The sequence below is a fragment of the Podarcis cretensis genome (genome assembly GCF_951804945.1).
Source record: "Podarcis cretensis genome assembly, chromosome: 3".
In the NCBI taxonomy this organism is placed as follows: Eukaryota; Metazoa; Chordata; class Lepidosauria; order Squamata; family Lacertidae; genus Podarcis; species Podarcis cretensis.
In genome coordinates this window covers 62,420,069-62,439,128 of record NC_137172.1, presented here as the reverse complement: position 1 = coordinate 62,439,128, position 19,060 = coordinate 62,420,069, and the positions used below count along the sequence as shown (strand labels likewise).

The following is a 19,060-nucleotide window of genomic DNA, read 5'->3' as shown; positions in this document are numbered from 1 at the left end:
CTGTACCATCATCAAATAAATGAGGGATCTTCACTTAATGATTTGCCATTGCTTATAAGCATAGCATTCTTAAACTGAGGGAGACTGGAAAATTCAGGATGTGATTACCCTGGCTGAACTCTTATGAGCTTTTATGAGCTTCAGATTGAGACATTCTTAACATCAGTCCAGGCCATCCTTAGATAGTCAAGTAAAACAGGCTCTTAGTGGTTAGTGGAGAGGATACTGAGGTATTGGCCTTGGTTACTTTGGGCATGAAATATATGCTGTCAAAAATCCTAGGTAGTCAAATGTAAACTTTGCATGTTGTTGGTATTTTATTTTTTTAATTTTTTAAAATAAATTGCTTTATATATTCTCAGACTATTGAGAAGGAATCTTAGTTACTGGCTGTATTTTTCCAGTATTCCAACTGTTTGAGATTGAGTATTACAGGCTGTAATACTCTGGATACTTACCTGAGAGTAATCCCCATCAAACTCTTAGTCTTGCATCCAAAGACACATGCATAGGATTGTCCTGCATATTTTTTATATTGATATTACTAAGTGCATGGTTGCTGCCTTTATTTAGCTTTTCTTCTCCTCCCACATTATAATTTCCTAATCCTGAAGGTTCATACAAGACCTTGTATTTTCCCTTGCGTACAACACACTTACAATTTCACATCTGGCAAGGTACTGAGGAGGGAATCTTTTAAAGCTGTTTGTCTTAAGGTGCTTAAAAAAAAACATGCAGCTGTACTGTAGTGCTTATGGACTCTTATTGCTCTTCTGAAACCTTTTGACAAAAACCCAAACTGCTCCAGACCAGCCCTGTTTAACACCACAAGACAGGTTGTTGTTGTTGTTTTACTGAAGATGAAATATTCAGGTGAGAAGATTATTGAACTTGATTTATGTATAGAATATCCCTGGAAGTTGACAGTCTATCTGATTTGTTTTTCATCCTCCTAGTTTTACCATTGTGACAATTGAAGGCGGAGGGTAGAGAATAGAAAAAGGTGGTCAGTGGGCAAAGAGTTGGGGTGGGCGAGACTCCTGGAGTATTAAAGTGATTTAACCAGTTTATATTAATGGTATAGGAGGGAGTTTTGGGGGGTCCTCAAAGCATAGCAGGCAATGGATGTGCCATATTGCTGTATGGTTTCAGCTATCAACATGTCTAAATTTAGTTTTGCTGATAACATTTTATGATTTAGAAGGCTATAACTGAAGCATAGTAGCAAAACAGCCATCATTCCCTTGGCTCTATTTATCAGGCTTCCTCTCTGCAAGGCTTCCCGTTATAAAACAAATTGGGGGGGGGGGGAGAGAAAGTGAACAGGATTGAAGGGAGAGACAGGTACTATTTCAGTGTTTCATTTTTTGTTCCATCTGGCAAGTTATAAGAATAAAGATACGGATAAGCCACTTTTGAATAGTCTGTTTTTCAGGTGAAAGTGGAATCCAAATATATAGCTTATTGGCTTCACCAGTGACAGCTAAAGATAGCCCAAGAAGCATGTGTGTGAGATGTAGTTTGACATCTGCTACTCAAAAACTAGCTGGATGTTTATTATGCTGCAGGGAAGATATTCCACGTGCTGCAGTTGTTTGCTAAGTAGAAAGCAGATATAACATGCAAAGGTCTAGCACAGGCATGGCCAAACTTGGCCCTCCAGCTGTTTTGGGACTACAACTCCCATCATCGCTAGCTAACAGGAGCAGTGGTCAGGGATGATGGGAATTGTAGTCCCAAAACATCTGGAGGGCCAAGTTTGGCCATGCCTGGCCTAGCATTAACCATGAAGCTAGGTGAAGTAGTGCTTCAGCTCCAACCTGACTCTTCATGTGTAATTAAAGAAAAGTGGAAGACTCTCATTCTTTGCTACAGGTATGGAATTGCTTAATGTAGCAATCTTAACTCTAATAGCAGGGGTCAGCAAACTTTTTCAGCAGGACGCCGGTCCACTGTCCCTCAGACCTTGTGGGGGACCGGACTATATTTTGGAAAAAAAATATGAATGAATTTCTATGCCCCACAAATAACCCAGAGATGCATTTTAAATAAAAGCACACACTCTACTCATGTAAAAACACCAGGCAGACCCCACAAATAACCCAGAGATGCATTTTAAATAAAAGCACACATTCTACTCATGTAAAAACACGCTGATTCCCGGACCATCTGCGGGCCGGATTCAGAAGGCAATTGGGCCAGATCTGGCCCCTGGGCCTTAGTTTGCTACCCATGTCTAATAGCATAAGATAAGCCTGCTGGATCAAACTGACAGCCCATCTAGTTCAGCATCTTGTTGTCACAGTGGCCAACCAGATGCCTGTGGGAAGCTTGCAAGTTGGACAACAGCACTCTGCCCAACCAAAATTCCCCACAACATGTATTCAGAGGCATGGTGTCTTTGATATTGGACGCAGAGCATGGCCATTGTGGCTAGTAACCCTATTTACCTGGGAGAATGGAATTCAATAAGACTGACTTCTGAGTGGGCATGGCTAGGATTGCACTGGAAGGCATTAGCACTGAGCTTGGAGATAGCCATATATGGGAGAGGGAAATCATGCCTCAAAGCAGAACTTCTAACAAATCTTTCCATGACTTCCTTATAAATTGTGAAAACTTACAATATATGATAGCCAGACTTTGCTCCCTTGACAGCTAGAAACAGTCTCTCCTAGCACCGAAACTAATTATTCAGTGTGCAGAAAAGGAGGTCCCAAATGCCATGCACTCAACCAGAGGTTTGCTCCTTTTAGTCAAACATTTATGATCCCTTTTGCCTTTCACGATCACAACTTAACAGAACAGCTGCTGCATGCAGAGTTCCATTGCCACTCCCTACAGGGAACGAGTAAGTATAACCCCAATGGCAACAGCTAGCTCAGTGTCTATTCCAGGTAAACCACTGGAAAACATGACTGAAGTTTGCATTATTAGGCGTATAGAAGGACAAAACCTCTTGTGAAAGAACCATCGAAGAGATTACGTACTTCATCAACCTTATTTAAGAGTGTCAGCAAGTATTGAGATAGGACTGATTTGGGCTTGTAAGTCCAAAAGGTTCTATTTGGTTCAATGGTTGTTTTATTGTAATGTGATTTTAATTGTTGTATTGATTCACACACCCCTTTATAAGCCATCTTGACCTTTGGAGCAGAGTCATGTTTCTAAAAGGTTTTAACAGAGCAATCCTAGGGAGGGGCGTATGAGACAGAGAAAGAGTTGGTGGCAGTAGGACCACTCTTTCCTAAGCCCTGCTGGGCTCTCACCAACCAGGGTGGAAGATGGAGGGGCAGCTTTCAACCTCTTGCCACCTTTTTAAATTACCCATTTGTTTCTTTTCAAATTATAGCAGAAATAACTATGCCAGCTCAAAATCCGGCAGAGTTTTCTCCATTGCACTGGATGTGCATTTCTGGGAAATTAGGGAGCTTTGGAATGGGTGGATCAAAAGGTCCCTCTCAGTCCATCTCTGACATGCCCCCAGAATACCCTTACACTTTTGCCCTTACCACCCATGGGACACTGTTGGTGAAGCACCTATAGTGGCAGAGGTTTCCCCTGCCAGTCAAGGGAAGACCGCTGCAGTAGCTTAGAAACCTATTATAGCACAGTGGTACCTTGGGTTAAATACTTAATTCGTTCCAGAGGTCCGTTCTTAACCTGAAACTGTTCTTAAACTGAAGAACCACTTTAGCAAACGGGGCCTCCCGCTTCCACCACGCCGTCGGAGCACGATTTCTGTTCTCATCCTGAAGCAAAGTTCTTAACCCGAGGTATTATTTCTGGGTTAGCGGAGTCTGTAACCTGAAGCATATGTAACCTGAAGCGTATGTAACCCGAGGTACCACTGTAATAATAAATAACAACAACAATAGGTGGGACCCCACAAAGTAGATCCACTAGTGCAAGAATGCCTGCTTGCATCATGAAATTTTCCCTCCCTCTTCTTTACCCAGGCACCCTCCCCAAATCTGCTCCAGGGGGTCGAGGAACCCATAGTAGGGTGCAGGGGGCATGAGAGGAGAGGGAAAGGAGATTCTGTTGCACAGCTGTGCTCTAGTAGATCTACGTTGCTGGTATTATGGTTATTATGAGGATGGTGATGTTGATCATCGTAATAGTAATAGACCTGTATCCTGGTAACTTTCCAAGGACCATAGACTTGCACCCTTAAATAAATGAATAATGTTCAGTAAACACTCACTGAGGGACAGAATAACTGAGATTTCAACATTATTCTCAGACCAAAATGGCCTCCACTTAGGCACACCTCCAGATTTTTTTGTTTATTTGTTTTTAAAAGTGGAGGGTGGGGGAGGGCACCAATAACTCAAAATAATTCATATGAGTTCATATTAAGGAAATATGTTGTTTGTATTCTCTATGGAAATTAGGCTGTGTGTTTTCACTTTATGCATCAAATTTAGCTTTCCCCCAGATAACCCTGAGGGAAGCGGGTGCAGCTGATTTCTTCATTTGCAAGCCAAAAACCTGACAGCCCCAGATGTGAGCCAGTCCAGCTTTAGGTGTGAAAGCTGTTTCTGAAAGCCAAAATACAGGCAATTAAGGAGATTCTCCTCATTTTGAGCTCCTCTTTAACCAGGCTGTCAGTCCTGGATGTGGTGTTCCATCAGAGCAAGGATGAACATGATAGACAGAACACCTGGAGCCTTTCCCAAGAGAAACAAAGCAGAAGGACAAATAAAATAAAAGCAATGACCACCTACTGTAAAGAATTGCTGAGCAACAATGGCAAGGAACAAACTAATGAGGAAACGCATAATGAGGCAAAGGAGAACAGATAGCAGGATAGCTGGGCAAATGCTGTGCACTACCTCAAAAATACAACAACCTGTACACACACTATCCTTAAAGCTATCCTTAAATCAGAGAAGTGTTTACCTTATTAATACAGTGCAGCCTTATTTGTGCATTTAAAAATTCCATTTTGACTGTTAGAGAAAATACACCCACCCATGCAAATTTATGAAAATGCCTGAAACATGTAGTTCAAGATTTTGATTGTTCTGGTTGGGGGGGGGGACCCATCAGTCAAGCTTCTTTTGCCATAGTTGTGCCATGATAGCAACCTAATGGTTAATGCAGGGGGCACCAACCTGGGATCTGTGGGCACAAATGCACCCACAGAGGGCTGCCCTGTTTTCCACAGGGCTCCTATCCTCACCATTCACCACTGATATTAAACTTTCAAGAAACATTATATTGCAGCCAATAAAATAGATTGTGGTGTGTGTTGTGCATGGTGCCCACAACCATTTCTCAGCTTTGCAAAGGTGGCCCCAGGCCAAGAATTCAATAACTCAGTTAACTTTGAAGTAGGCAGAAACTGCCTAAAACTTCCCTCCTCCTCCTTGCAGGCTTCCAAATGTCTGTTCGTGAGGTGGAAACATGGATGAAAGGGCTTTCCTTTTCTAAATATCTGCACTTACGTAGAGTGAGGGAAGAAAGCAAATATGAAAACAGGAAAAGAAATATTAGCTGTCCATGTAGTGATCTCTAGTTTAAATTTGTAGGTAGAAATAACCAATAAGAGGAGAGTAGATTCTCCTCCCCTCAAAAAAACACTCACACGTTGTGCAAATAATCACCTTTAAATTGTTTCCCCTGGGTGTTGCCTTTGTGCTAGCTTGCACATTCAAGGTGGGTGGCTCAAATGGGGAAGTTCAGAGAGCATTGAACAATATGGAACCCTGTGTGATCAAACTAAGCATAAATTAACTTGAGCGTTATGTTTCAGCAGATGCCAACACCACCATTTCCTTTTTTAAAAAAATAAATATTTATGGAATAAAATGTTGCATTGCAGAAAGGACTTAACTGTGTTACGCTAATTGAAGTAGAGTGCCTGTAAATGTTTAATATGCCCGCAGGAATGTATGCAATCCAAGAAAACAAAGAGCAAAACATCAACAGGATGCTAAATTGTCCTTCTCAGATACCTGATTTAGGAAACCAAGACAGGATTAAGTTTATAGTTAACTGTGAAATCAGGATAACAAGGCTGCAATCCTAATCATACTGACTTGGGAATAAACCCAACTGAATTCAATGAGACTTACTTCTGAGTGGTTGGCATCTGTCTGTTTTGTGAAACAATGTTTCATGCATCTTTGGGCGGTGGAGTTACGGTGCCTGCTGTGGCTGTAGAGACCTGTACATAGGACATACATCTAGATTTTCCCAGGCATATTTGGAATACAGCAGCTGGGAGCAGTGTCTGGGCAGAAATTGGGAAAATGTCTGGGAAAATCCAGACAGCCCATGTCGGCAGTGCCGTTTTTGCAGTTTTTCCATAAAAGTAGCTCAAAAGTGGCAAAGAGCTCAACAAGGTAAAGGTAAAGGTAAAGGGACCCCTGACCATTAGGTCCAGTCGTGACCAACTCTGGGGTTGCGGCGCTCATCTCGCTTTATTGGCCAAGGGAGCTGGCGTACAGCTTCCAGGTCATGTGGCCAGCATGACTAAGCCGCTTCTGGCGAACCAGAGCAGCACATGGAAACGCCATTTACCTTCCCGCTAGAGCGGTATCTATTTATCTACTTGCACTCTGACATGCTTTTGAGCTGCTAGGTTGGCAGGAGCAGGGACCAAGCAACGGGAGCTCACCCCATTGCGGGGATTCGAACTGTCGACCTTCTGATCGGCAAGTCCTAGGCTCTGTGGTTTAACCCACAGCGCCACCCGCGTCCCTAAAGAGCTCAACAACTTTGGGCAAAACTAAAAGAAGCTCAACAACTGCCTAGATTTTCACAGTTTGAAATATGGCAACCCTACCTATATGGGAAAGACATGTTTTGTTGCAGCCGGGACAGATGAAGGCATCTGCTTACACTGATGCAGATGCTGTCGTATTCGGAAGTGTTAGAAAAGTGAGAGTGAGAGGAAGTCAGGGCAAGGAAAAGGTGTACAGAAACATATCAAAGGATTGATTCACATATATCCCAGAGCAGATGACAAATCTTGGAGATGTGGGACAACAGGAGTGGAAATATCACGTTTGGTGTATGCTTACTAAGTTGTTCTGGGAGTTAGTGTTGGTGAACACCAAGGAAATGACAGGTTGTAACAAAGCAGGCCCCATTAATCATTTTGTTTGGTAACACAGAAAATGAAGTAAACAGGGTGAATAGAGAAATGCTTACTTATGTATTTACGGCTGTCAGGATGGCAGTCTGCCAAAAGTGGGAACAGAAAGAATCTCTGACACAAGAAGATGGTTGAATGGGATATGGGATACATGCTGAAGCTGACGGACAGGATCAAAAACAGAGAAGGTTGGCAAGGGAGTAAGAGCTTTATTGATAGATTGTCATTGTTTATTATGGATTGGAATAACAAAGTGCAACCATATAACTTGCTGGGAGATGGGTAATAGATGACGGCAAATGTTCACTATTTCTCTTCAGTATCCCTCCTCCCTTGTATAAAGCATATGGCATTTACTCTGTACAGTATGTTTTTTAACCTCTGTATCTCACTTATGTTATGGATTAACACAAACAATTATAAGCTTGTATTACATTTTACTGCCATTTATTTTTAGTTTTAAAAATGAGGGGATTTATTTATTTTTTAAGAGCATTTTAGAAGGGAGGCATTTTTCAGGAATGCCAGAAATGTTCACAAGAAACTGAAGCTCTAGTTTCCATGACTTGCTAGAAGACTTTTAAAACCCTTATGTTTTAGTGACCTTTAAAAGTCCCATCTGAAAACGTTCTTGCTGACTCTTCTGCAATTCTTTTTATTCACTGTATGCTACCTTTTACAGCCTCTGTGATGAACACAAAGCTAAAGGGCTTAAAATGGAGTTGATGGGTTGCCAAACCACTGGATGTTCTTTTTCTAAACTGCATTTATTTTTGTTTCCCTAGTTGTCCTTTGTCGCCCATCTGCTGGAATCCTCTTCTAGATAAGACCCATTACAACCAAGTATTAGGTCGTGGACTGTGCCTAGTCATTGACTATCATCTTTGTGCAGAACAATGGGCAGGAAGGTTACCCTCTACCTACACATCTAGACCCTGAGGAGAAACAGGAAGCACTGTGGAAAAAGGCATGCTGGAGCCTGGTATTTTTTGTGGTATTTTTTACATAAACTGTGCTATTCATGTAGAAATGTTAAGCCAAGTAAATAAAGCAAATCCAACTGTAATATTATTACCAATGCAGTGGTACCTTGGTTTACAAACTTAATCCGTTCCGGGTATCCTTTTGTCATTAAGTATAAACCACATTCATAAAATGTGTTCAATGAATTCCAGTCATTCTCTTTATAACTGGGACTTCCACAACTTTATTAGTCGGATCTTCCATCATGGAGGGCACGTGTTGTGGTGAGATCACCAGAAACTGCCTCCCTGTTGTGGGGTGGGACCGTTTGGATGGCCACAACACCTCATTGGTTGCCCCTCTGCTGCTGGGGTAGAAATTTGGTCAGTTGGGTTGGCTGCTGAGGGGCTACTTAAGCTGCTGCACGTCACTGGAGAGTTTCACTTTCTTGCAACATGCAGTGGATCACCCGCCCTCCTCTCCCTATATTTAGGGTTGTTCTTATGGCCTTGCTATGCCTGTCTAGGGGTTGTCTGTTTTGGAGTAGGGGCTGGGTAGGAATTTTGCTATTTGGCTGATTGGCTGGTGCCACTTGGTTTTTGCCTACCGTGTAGCAAATCATCACAACTTTGTAAGGTTGGCGGTTAGGCATTTGGTTCGATGTTTTGGGAAGGGGACGTGGTTGGCTGTGCCTGCCCCTCCATTGCTGCTGCTAGGGAATTCCGTTAAAGGAATCCAGGGGCTCGCCTTGCTTTTGTCTGAACCCTGGGGGCATCTGGGGTGACCTGTGATATCAAAGCTATTTCTTGCTCCCCCAAGTTGTTTTCCCTTACTGACATATGGTGGTGCCCAGTGTCAGTCCTGTTCCTGTCACCATACAGGTTCAGGTAGTCTGGAACCAATGCCTAAGCAACCACTCACATACTGTAATCAATAAAGTTGTGGACAAAATTTAACACCAAAACCCTTAAACTAAAATCTGTGTCTTTTATGTCTTCATTTGGGGGTGGTTTTGGGGGGGTCTTCACATGCAATTGTTGCTATTATTTACTAAATTTGTATAGCATCCTTTATCCGCAGATCTCAGGGTGGTACACTACAATTTAAAAACCACAAACTACATAGTAAAAATAAGAACAACAACAAATCCACAATCCCCCCTTAAGGCTGCTCTACTCGGCCAACCTGAACACAGCTCAGCAACCATACACTGGGATTTGCCAACTGCTTTACACCTCTCCTCTCTATTTTTCAGTACTGCTTGGGCAACAAAACAAGCTCCTGATAGGCTGCTGCCACATGTGATATTTTCTTCTTGATTCTCTGAAGCATGGTAGGAGTCTTGCTAGAAAAAAATTATAAACTAAAAAAAAGGAGAAGGAGAAGCCAGTCCCTGGCAGGACCCCCAAGCTGGCTTAGCCCACCAAGACCTGGGGCAAGTGTATTTGGCTGCCCCACCCCCCTGCACAGGCCTGCCTGGAGTACAGTAAGCCCACAACTTACACATATTTAACTTGTGTGTATTCAGCTTTACACGGTTGGCAAAAGATTTTTTTTAAAGGGGGTGGAAAGGGGGTGGAAAGGAAGTAGATATCTGGAGAAGAAAGACTTTGGTAATACCACCTGCCATTGGACCCAATGTGTTCTGACTATATGTGATTTTGGCTTTAGGTGTGATCCCGGAATGTAGCTCAGACCTTCCAAGTGTCCCTATTTTTCAGCTTATTTAGATAAGCTGTTCTGGTTTGTGATTTGATGCCAGAATGTCCCACTTTTCCTTAGGAAGTCCCTATTTTCATTGGAGAAATGTTGGAGGTTATGGTAACCCCCATACAAGTTGCAGGCTTATTGTGTCTGAAAAGAATAAATTGCTACAAGGGGCAAAGGAACACTGTTCAAAATGAAAATCTCAGGCAACTTGAGCTAGAGTAGCAGTACTTGGAGTGAACGTGATGCTACTTTTAGAGGCCTTAATTCTGCTGTGCTGGATTTGAAATTATTAGCTTTCAATTAAACCTTTTATTAGCTGAAGACAGTGAGCACGGTGAATGTGAAAAGCCCTTTTCTCTCCCTCTTTTTTGATTTAGGAAATAATTACCCAGGTTTCATGACAAGGACCCAGGTATCGGCAGGTTACATCAATTTTATTGCATTAAAGGAATGCTAGAATCACAGCTGGTTTTCCCAAAGCAACAGAGCTGTCATTCACAGGGAATCTCATTGAAGTGCAAATGCTGTCAATCCTTGCTTCAGTCCATTCATTTTGGAAGAAAATGTATTTGATGCCTGAGGGATGGGGACAAATTAAGAGAGATTTTTCTTTATGCGATGGACCCAGCAAGGTCCTGCATACAGTATAGCAAACTGCACTACCTGCAGGGTGCTCATCCACCATGAAAGTCCTCTATTATCTCATTCTTTACATGAATGAAATGTGAATACAGTTCCTCGTTCTCAAAAACCATTACACTGATTGGATTTTGTCTGGAAGCCACCGAATGAGTTTTTCCACACAATTATTTCCAACAGATTGAAAATGTGTGCCTCTCTTCTGTCAGGTGGTGACGGAAGCCGCTCTTGAGTTTTAAGGATCTTAAAAAATAGCAATGTTTTGTAACCTTTTTTCTTTTTCTTTTTCTCTTTCTTTCTTTCTTTCTTTTTTTTTTTTGAAGTCTTCAGCCTGCAGGAGATGGGGAAGAAAATCAACAATCTAACAAATTCCTTTCTTTTTCTTTTGCCAGAATATGTTTTTCTGGAACACTTACTGGGTTTATTGTGTTTGATAACTGGAATTGATTTCAACATAAACACACATGTGTTGAAGACATTCATTCATAAGGAAAAGATCAAGGGGCCAAAACTATGTTACATTAACATATATACCAGCAACACAGAAGCCTCAAGAGGCAAGGAAATTTAGTGGGTGGGGTGTGGGACTTGCACTGGGAAATGTAAGCTCAGATCCTTGCTTGGACATGAAGCTACTGGGGCAGTGACTGTTTCAGTGGTTATGAGGAAGAGGAGATTGCTGATATGAGCTCTTTGGATGACTGGCAGTGTTTTATTAAATTAGTTAACATAGTATTCTAGGAAGCCTGTAGTTCTGAATCAAATACTGTGGCCTCAGGAATTTTCAACAACAACCACCACCACCTTTTGGTTTAAGGCAGAATCATAAAATCACAGAACATTAGAGCTGGAAGGGACCACGAGAGTCATTTAGACCAACCCCCTGCAATGCAGGAATCTATTGCTCAAAGTTGAGCTCAAGCCCACATTGAAAAGAAAAGTGGGTGGCAGGGGCATAGAGCCTGGAGAGGAACAAATTCCATGACAAGGCACAAAAACCAGCAGTGTACCAGAATTGGTTTCATATTCTTAAATGGTGTGTTAACAAAAGACAGTTGTTTTGAAGCTCTGAACCTTGTAAGAAAGGTGCAATCTCTGATCTGAAAACCTGCCCTACAATAGTGCCTCATTTAGGAGGAAACTGCACTCTGCACATTTTCAAAAGAAATCTTTGTTTATGGTAAATGATTTCCCAGAATGCTTTTGTTATCTTGCACATCCACCACATATGAAGGGTGGAGGGAAGTCAGTGGAATCCTAAATGATGATGTGGATGATTTGTTTGAATTTAAATTTGTTATGTAAAACTTAATAAATATATATATTAAAAAATCTTTGTTTCAGGTCTGTATACTACAGAGCTGAGTCCTGGCACTGAAAATGGTTGCCACAATGCTGCTCTGAATCTGAAGACAGTACCTCCAACTGTGAGCACAGCATTATTCTCCAGCCTGTCCATTCTCTCACTCAATTGACTACAGGAAAATATTGTTTGGCAGGAGGTTGGGCTAGATGACCTTTGGCTGTGGTCTGATAATTTAGCTGGAAATAGATTCAATTTCTTTTTGATTGAGGTGGATTCAGTTGATTTCAGTGCTTAGCACTGCAACATAACATAGACACTTATTTTTGCAGCCTTAGTTTTAGGAAATCCTAAGGATGTTTGTGTGTGTGCGCAGCAGAGCAGAAGGGGGGGCCCCAGAGGAACACTCAAATTGGAGTGTCTCCAATTACACAAAAGCAATTTCTTTTAGTGGGGGACAGAGGTTTAGACATGCTCAGAAGCATTTCCAAATTTCTCTCTGATTGGTGGAGGCATGGCAAGGTATTGGAAGGGCTTGGGGTCATTTGGATGCCAGCAGTTTCCTTCTTAGCCTTTTTGACACGAGAGCCCCATCAGTTGGACCACAGCATTGGAGGAGCTGTCACCATCAGAGTGGTGGGATCCAGCACTGGATCTATTTCACCAATGTCAGACCTCTGTTCATAATTTCAGGTTGGTGGGCCCTGTCCATCCACTCACTGGCGGAGGAAGAAGGGGGCAAGGGGAGCGCACTGCCCCCAGCACCACAATCCCGGTGGGGTGCCATTGTGGCTGCCCCCCCCTGCTGGCCACCACACCCCTGTGGGTGGCGTGCCACGCCCCAGGGTGCGCACCATGCCCCCGGGATGCACACTAGACATGGCCCTACCTGTTCTCCACCACTGCATCCACTGACCCCTTGAATGCTGCCCCCTTCTAGGATGGCCGATCTCTGCCTTTTCTCAGGGTGGAGAAGGAAGCAAAATCATCAGGGACTCTGTCTTGCACACTTTTAGCCTTGTGTGCATTCGATTTAAGTGTGGGTGTTCAGAGTTAGGTTGTAACTGTCTTTCAAAATGCTTATTTTTCTGGCACATGCATTTTTTTGGGTGGGTGGGAAGGCAATAGAATGAAGCTTTAGAGTTGTTGGGTTAAAAACAAAACAAAATTGAGGCGATGCCCATTATAATAAAGAGTGTGAATGTGTGTGCACAATGAACATATGTTTATATTCCGAAACACATGTAATTAAAGCAGCTAAACTGAAAGAGAGGAAGGAAGATATAATTAAGCACGAAGGTTGTTCATGCTAGTTGTTCCTCCTCCTTACTTATCCGATCAGCCTGTTAATCATATCCCCCCCTCTGTTTCAAGATGTTTGAAACTTTCCTAATTTGAGCTGGCAGCTCTTCCCTTAATGTTATTTTAATAGACCTTGTCTTGCTTTCAGAGAGCAATGAAAGCAAAGGTTTCGTCAAGAAAGAAAATTGCCTTATCCCTGCTGAGTTGTTGATTTAGTACAGCTATTAATGACTAAAAGAAGTTAGAAAAAAGATCTTCCTACTCCATCTTAGAACCAACTATAGGGGAAGAAGTCATCAGGGTCATTTCCTAAACATTCCCACAATGGGAAAGATACCCTAAGTCCTTCCTTCTCCATCCTGGTTGGCTTCATATGCTTTGGACTACACTTATCACCAGCTCCATTCATCACAGACAAATATATCCTTCTGGGTTGGCCACCTTGACTACTGTGAATAAATGAATGGTAAGGGAACTGGGGGGGGGGGGGGAGGTCCTTATATCTATGGATATTTTCCTGAATGGGCAATTCACTTGCATGCATAGTGTCTGAGATGAATGTTCTACAGGGTGCTCTATCTATGAAATGGAAGTGAAAGATGAAACTAGGGGGAGCCACCTTGTGGGAGGCTGTTCAAGTTGCTCTCTGGAGATCTGCTGCCTGCATTTATAGGCCTGCTTTCTTCCAGCAGATGACCTCCGATGACTTCCATCTCATCGGTCTGATTGCATTGCTTTGTAGTATTACTGTAAAACTTACTTTGCTGAGAATACTCATTTGCATTTGAAATATCTCAGCTTTGCATTACCTAAGATCAGACTCCCACACTGATAGATCAGAAGGAGTTTTAAACCAGTTACCGAAAAGCTGTTATTCCAGAGCTCTAAATTATATTTTCCCATCTAACTGTTCATATGGTCAGAGCAATGTAAAAGTGTGTGTTAACTGTATTATTTGGATGCCGAAAAACAAGGTCATCATGACATTGACAGCAGTATTGACAGATCTTGACAAGTTTAAAGTCAACTGAAAGGTAGAATTGAAATGCTTTTCCTCTCCCGAGGAATATGTTGGATAATGGCATATCTTTATTGCTGTTCAGCTTACAAAAAGATTTAATTTTTTTTTATTCTTTCAAACAATAAACTTGCAAAGTAGGCCAGTGTTCTCATTTTATGGAAAAAGGAGTTGTATTTAAGGCTGCAATCTTTTGCACAATTTCTTATATCTGTGTAAGTATGTACAGCAATGAGCTACATATGTGGCCAAACCTTTGAATCATTAGGACATATTTGTAAATAAACTTACTAAGGCTCCCATAGCAGCACAGGAGAGGAAGGAGCTATCTCAACTACAAAGTCAATTTTTAAAATGGTTGGATTGAACCCAGATTTCACAGGTCCATGCTTAGTATCCTGTTCTCCCTGAATTGTGCAAAAGATAATCACAGAGGAATATACCTCGACTGGAATTCAAAAAGAATGCATTGAGATTTTGCTTTCTGGGTTGGGGAGTGGATTAAGCAGCCTGATTTCTTTAGAATTCATTGGGAGTTGGGTTTTCTCCTTCCTTAGGCTGCTTTTGAATGTCCTGGTTCATAACAAAATAACACAAGCCTGTACATCCTTGTTTTTACTGCATTTTGTCAGATTGTTCATGACTGGAATATTGATTGTGAGATTGCATCTGCAACTGCCAGGCACTCACCTCCCATCAGTCTAGTTCTTCTTTTCCATTATGCCATAAATAGATTGCCCAGCACAATAGACTGCACAAATATGCAATATCAGTCAAGTTGCATGAGCCTGTTTCTGTGTGTCAGTGTGGTTTAAAAGGAAAAGGAAAAGAATTCAGGCACAAAAGCGGACTCAGTGTATAGAATTTTGAAATGCATTATAATTAATAATAGTAACAAGTAAGGTGGAGATCCTTAACATTTAACATCCCAGGCTTGAACACATTCATTGGAAATAAAGCCCATTGATTGTAATGGAAATTACTTCCAGGGTACTGGGATAAGGGCCCAAGTGCTCACTAAATGACACGAATGTAAAAATAATCTCTGTTGGCTTCAAAATAACCAAACTAACTTGCCACCTCATCTTTTTACTCTGTATGCACAAATGAGGGCTGTGAATGCTGCTTGAAGTAGAACATGATGGTGTTTGGGCAATTGGTGCTGTTCAAACATGCAACAGAAATACCTTTTAAGGTATACAAGCTGAGAAGGACCCCAGCTTGTATACCTTAAAATCTTCTGTGCTTATCAGCCTTGCAGAAGAGGGATGAAAAACAAAATATGAACTGGAGCATCCAATGTTTTAGAAGTCTAAATTGCATAATATCTTTTTTTTAAAAAGGAAGGGAGGTATGCATGAGTTGCACTTCCCAGAGACTGATGTTGGTGTGGATACCCCCTTACATAACTCCCCCCACATGGCTGATAAGATAGCTCACTTTGCACTCATTACAAATAGTTGAACCCAAAGTGAATGCCATGCCCCTGTCCCCAGTTTTGGAGAGCCAGTGTGGTGTAGTGGTTAAGAGCGGTAGTCTCGAAATCTGGTGAACCGGGTTTGCGTCTTCGCTCCTCCACATGCAGCTGCTGGGTGACCTTGGGCCAGTCACACTTCTTTGAAATCTCTCAGCCCCACTCACCTCACAGAGTGTTTGTTGTGGGGGAGGAAGGGAAAGGAGAATGTTAGCCACTTTGAGACTCCTTAAAGGGAGTGAAAGGCGGAATATCAAATCCAAACTCATATTCCTCATATCCTGTACTAGAATGCACTTCCAGTTGGGGAGCTATTTGCATATGCTAATTTATATGTAGATATGAGAATTAAGAAGTAATGTAATGCCTGTAATTTCAACAGAAATACATTTCACCATTTTAAGTATTTCTGTGACCAGGTGCTATATGTGCCCACTCAGTACTTGGAAAAGATAGGAAACTTCAAGGGCCCTGATCCACCTTATTGTGGCTCATTGTCTTGAAAACAGGCTTTCAGTGGACAGCATTTGAAACAGAAGACTTCTTCCAACAGGATTGTCCTCTGACAGCTCTACCAGTAGGGTAGGACAATGGCTGCTGTTAATGCAAGAAAGAGACCAAACCAAACACTAAAGAAATTAGCCAGCCTTGATCTTTCCGGAAGAGATTTATCATTGCTTGCATGATGTATATGGCAAATAGCTATGATGCTATATATTAAAGCTGTGGGATAAAAAAAAATGGAATATGAAACATGTACTGTTCTTTTAAGCAAGGTCAAATTCAGATGAAAACCACCAGAAGTGGGATGAGGGGCAGCATGAAAAGTTAACCATCAAAGTAAAAAACAAACAAACAAACAAAAAAAACAAAACGCCCAGGAATGGTTTAGTGAAAACAACAATTTTAAAAATGGATGCTTAGTTTCATTTTCTTGCTTGCTTATGCATTCTTCAACAAATGGAATACGAGCCCTGATAAAAAAACCTAAAATGATAATAAATTCTATAGCAAGATATGCTAATGTAGCAGCCCGCAGATCATCTTCAAATATTTAGTTTAATGAGTGAGCTGTTATTTCCTATTACTGCTGCTTCTCCTGCTAGGAAGTTGAGTCTGGTTCCCAAAGCCAGTGGGAAGGAACCAGGACAAATCAGCATAATTAGAGATGTGCATTGTGCTTCATTTTCATTTATGTTTACTCCTTGTTATTACAATTTTTCTTAATTGTGTTCTGCAGTAATTCTAGAAGATGCTAATGGAGCTGGCCTTACCTCCGGGCTACTGTAGGCAACATGAGAGCAGCACTTTCAATGCAGCAAATGGGGAGCAAGAGACTTTCCTTTTCCAGTGCCAGCTTTTTCCTTGCTGCTATTGCTCCTTAAGAAGAGGCTCCTCTTAAAAGAGCCCTCCTGGATCTAGCTGAGCATTCTGTTTTCGCGGCACCAAACCAAATGCCTATAGGAAGCCTGCAAGCAAGCAGGACCTGAGTGCAACATTATTCTCCCATCTTGTGATTCCCAGGCATCTGGGTGTGTGGGAGAGAGAGAGAGGGAGGGAGGGAGGGAGAGAGAGAGAGAGAGAAAATGTGTCTGATACCCCCTTAAAACTTTCACAATCACAAAAAGACATGGACTAGGACTGAGAGTATATGAAAAATGTTGGGATGTGAATAAAGGCTAGTAGAGGATATATTTATTAGATATTAGCCTTCTTTCCTTATGTTTGTGAGTTCAGCAGTGCCATCCCTCTGCAACTTAAAAGGAAGTTTATATAGGCTAGTTTTAGCTTTTTAGTTTAAGTAATCCAGGATGCTTTAAGGCAGACTGGATTTTCCTGATATTTACCCCTTATCTCCTCATTAAAACAACAACAGTAAAATGTAAAAATACCATTTACTCATTCGGAATACCTGTTGAAGAGTAACAGATACAGCAGCTTTGTTCAAGCAGGCTTAAAATGTTAATTCAGTTACAAAGACATACTTGATTCTAGCTTAAAATGTGGAGCTCAGACATGGCAGATGTTCTCACATTGTTGGCAGAACAGAAAGAGATGGAAAGAGGAAAGGGGTGTGCCCAGGCAGGTAGGAGAATATATAGCTACGCCCTACCCCTTGTCAGTGCACAGTGGGAGTGTCTCTCACAGAATTATGTCTAGCAAGCTTACAGGAAAACTCTGAACTTCAGCTCCTATCAGGTGCTTATCTAGCAAAACATGAACTGTTGGTTTGACTGTGTTTTAAATATCCCACAAAAGTGAGATAAGGTCAGTTGGCTGCTGTATGCTGGCCTGGTGTTCTTTGTCATCCTGGAGAATTCAGTGTTTTTAGGTTCTGCCTCAGTTCCCAAACTGTCCTTTTAAACCCTGAGATTATGGAGGGATACTGTTTGTGTGGTGTTTATTTTATTTTTCCTCTTTGTTGTTTTCATTCAGAAGAAGCCAAAAGGGAATGGTGATGCCTTGGATTACCCTATAGGGAAATTAAACGTGTGTTTAGGACACCTGCAAAGTAGGGGCACCAAAACAAAATAGAGACATTTCAAAATAGAAGTTGATGTTTGATATTGCTATATATATATTTTACTCATGTGAAATTAGATATGTCTGGTTTATGTAATGTAGGAGATAGGAAAGGAAATCAATTCATTGTTAAATAACAAAAGTAACAACAACAACAAAAGTAAAAGCATAAAAGTAAAACAACAACATAGACAATTGGATACCTTACCTTAACCCCTAAACAGTAACCTTAACTTTTTCTGTTTAAAATTTCCTCATGTTCATCAGAAACCACATGCAAACTTTATTAATGACCTGTTTCTTCAAGATAGTCAAGCCATTATTCATCTATAATTCTGATACAGTATTCATTAATTAGCTCCCTTAACGTTTAATAAATTTATTACAAGTATTCCGTGGCTGAAAATTCCACTGGCTGGGCTTTTTGTCAGTGTGGTTTGATCAACCATAAGTTATTAACATTTAAATCTGCTAACAGCATAATGTGATTTTGTTTGTGGCAAAATCATTAGTGCAACTCGATGCAGATCAAAGGCAAGTTTTTCAGTAAAGTGAATACAAATAAAAGAAAAAAGAGTTAATATGACTTTCATTAATGTGTTAGTGAGGGTGATGATAAGGACAAAATCGAGAGCCGAAGACAGAAGGAATTATTTGCTAGAACAAAAAAGTGAAAAAAGGCGATAACAATCTATACTCCTGAAAGTGAGAACATTTGATAGGACTAAGATAAAATCCTTTGTAAAGCTGTTTGAAGATTTTGCAAATAATTTGATATAATTTACAACAGCAATTTAAACAATGCAGTCATTAACAAAAATTATTTTTGCTAGCTCATTCCTATATGGGTAATAAGAGTCTTCCACATCTTGAGTCTTTAACTGAGTGAGAATTTGGTTCTGCCTCAGTTTCCCGCAGTCTTTTGCAACCTGGTGCCTTTTAGCTGTTTTGGACTAAAGCCCCAGCCAACAATACCTAGGGTCAGGGATGATGAGAGTTGTAGTCCAACACATTGGGGGG

The 19,060-nt window shown here is 41.3% G+C and overlaps 1 long non-coding RNA gene across 4 annotated transcripts in view; it reads left to right on the top strand.

Annotated features, from left to right (window-relative positions):
- The window catches only part of LOC307213479, a 115,251-nt gene that overhangs the window by 31,605 nt on the left and 64,586 nt on the right, over positions 1–19,060 (top strand). For 2 of the 4 annotated variants that reach the window (XR_013837530.1, XR_013837531.1), the window contains one exon: positions 7,894–8,179. This is a non-coding gene — a long non-coding RNA (uncharacterized lncRNA). Of the gene's footprint in view, positions 1–7,893; positions 8,180–10,812; positions 11,672–19,060 lie in introns of those variants that run through there. The other 2 variants (XR_013837529.1, XR_013837528.1) reach the window with 2 other exon arrangements.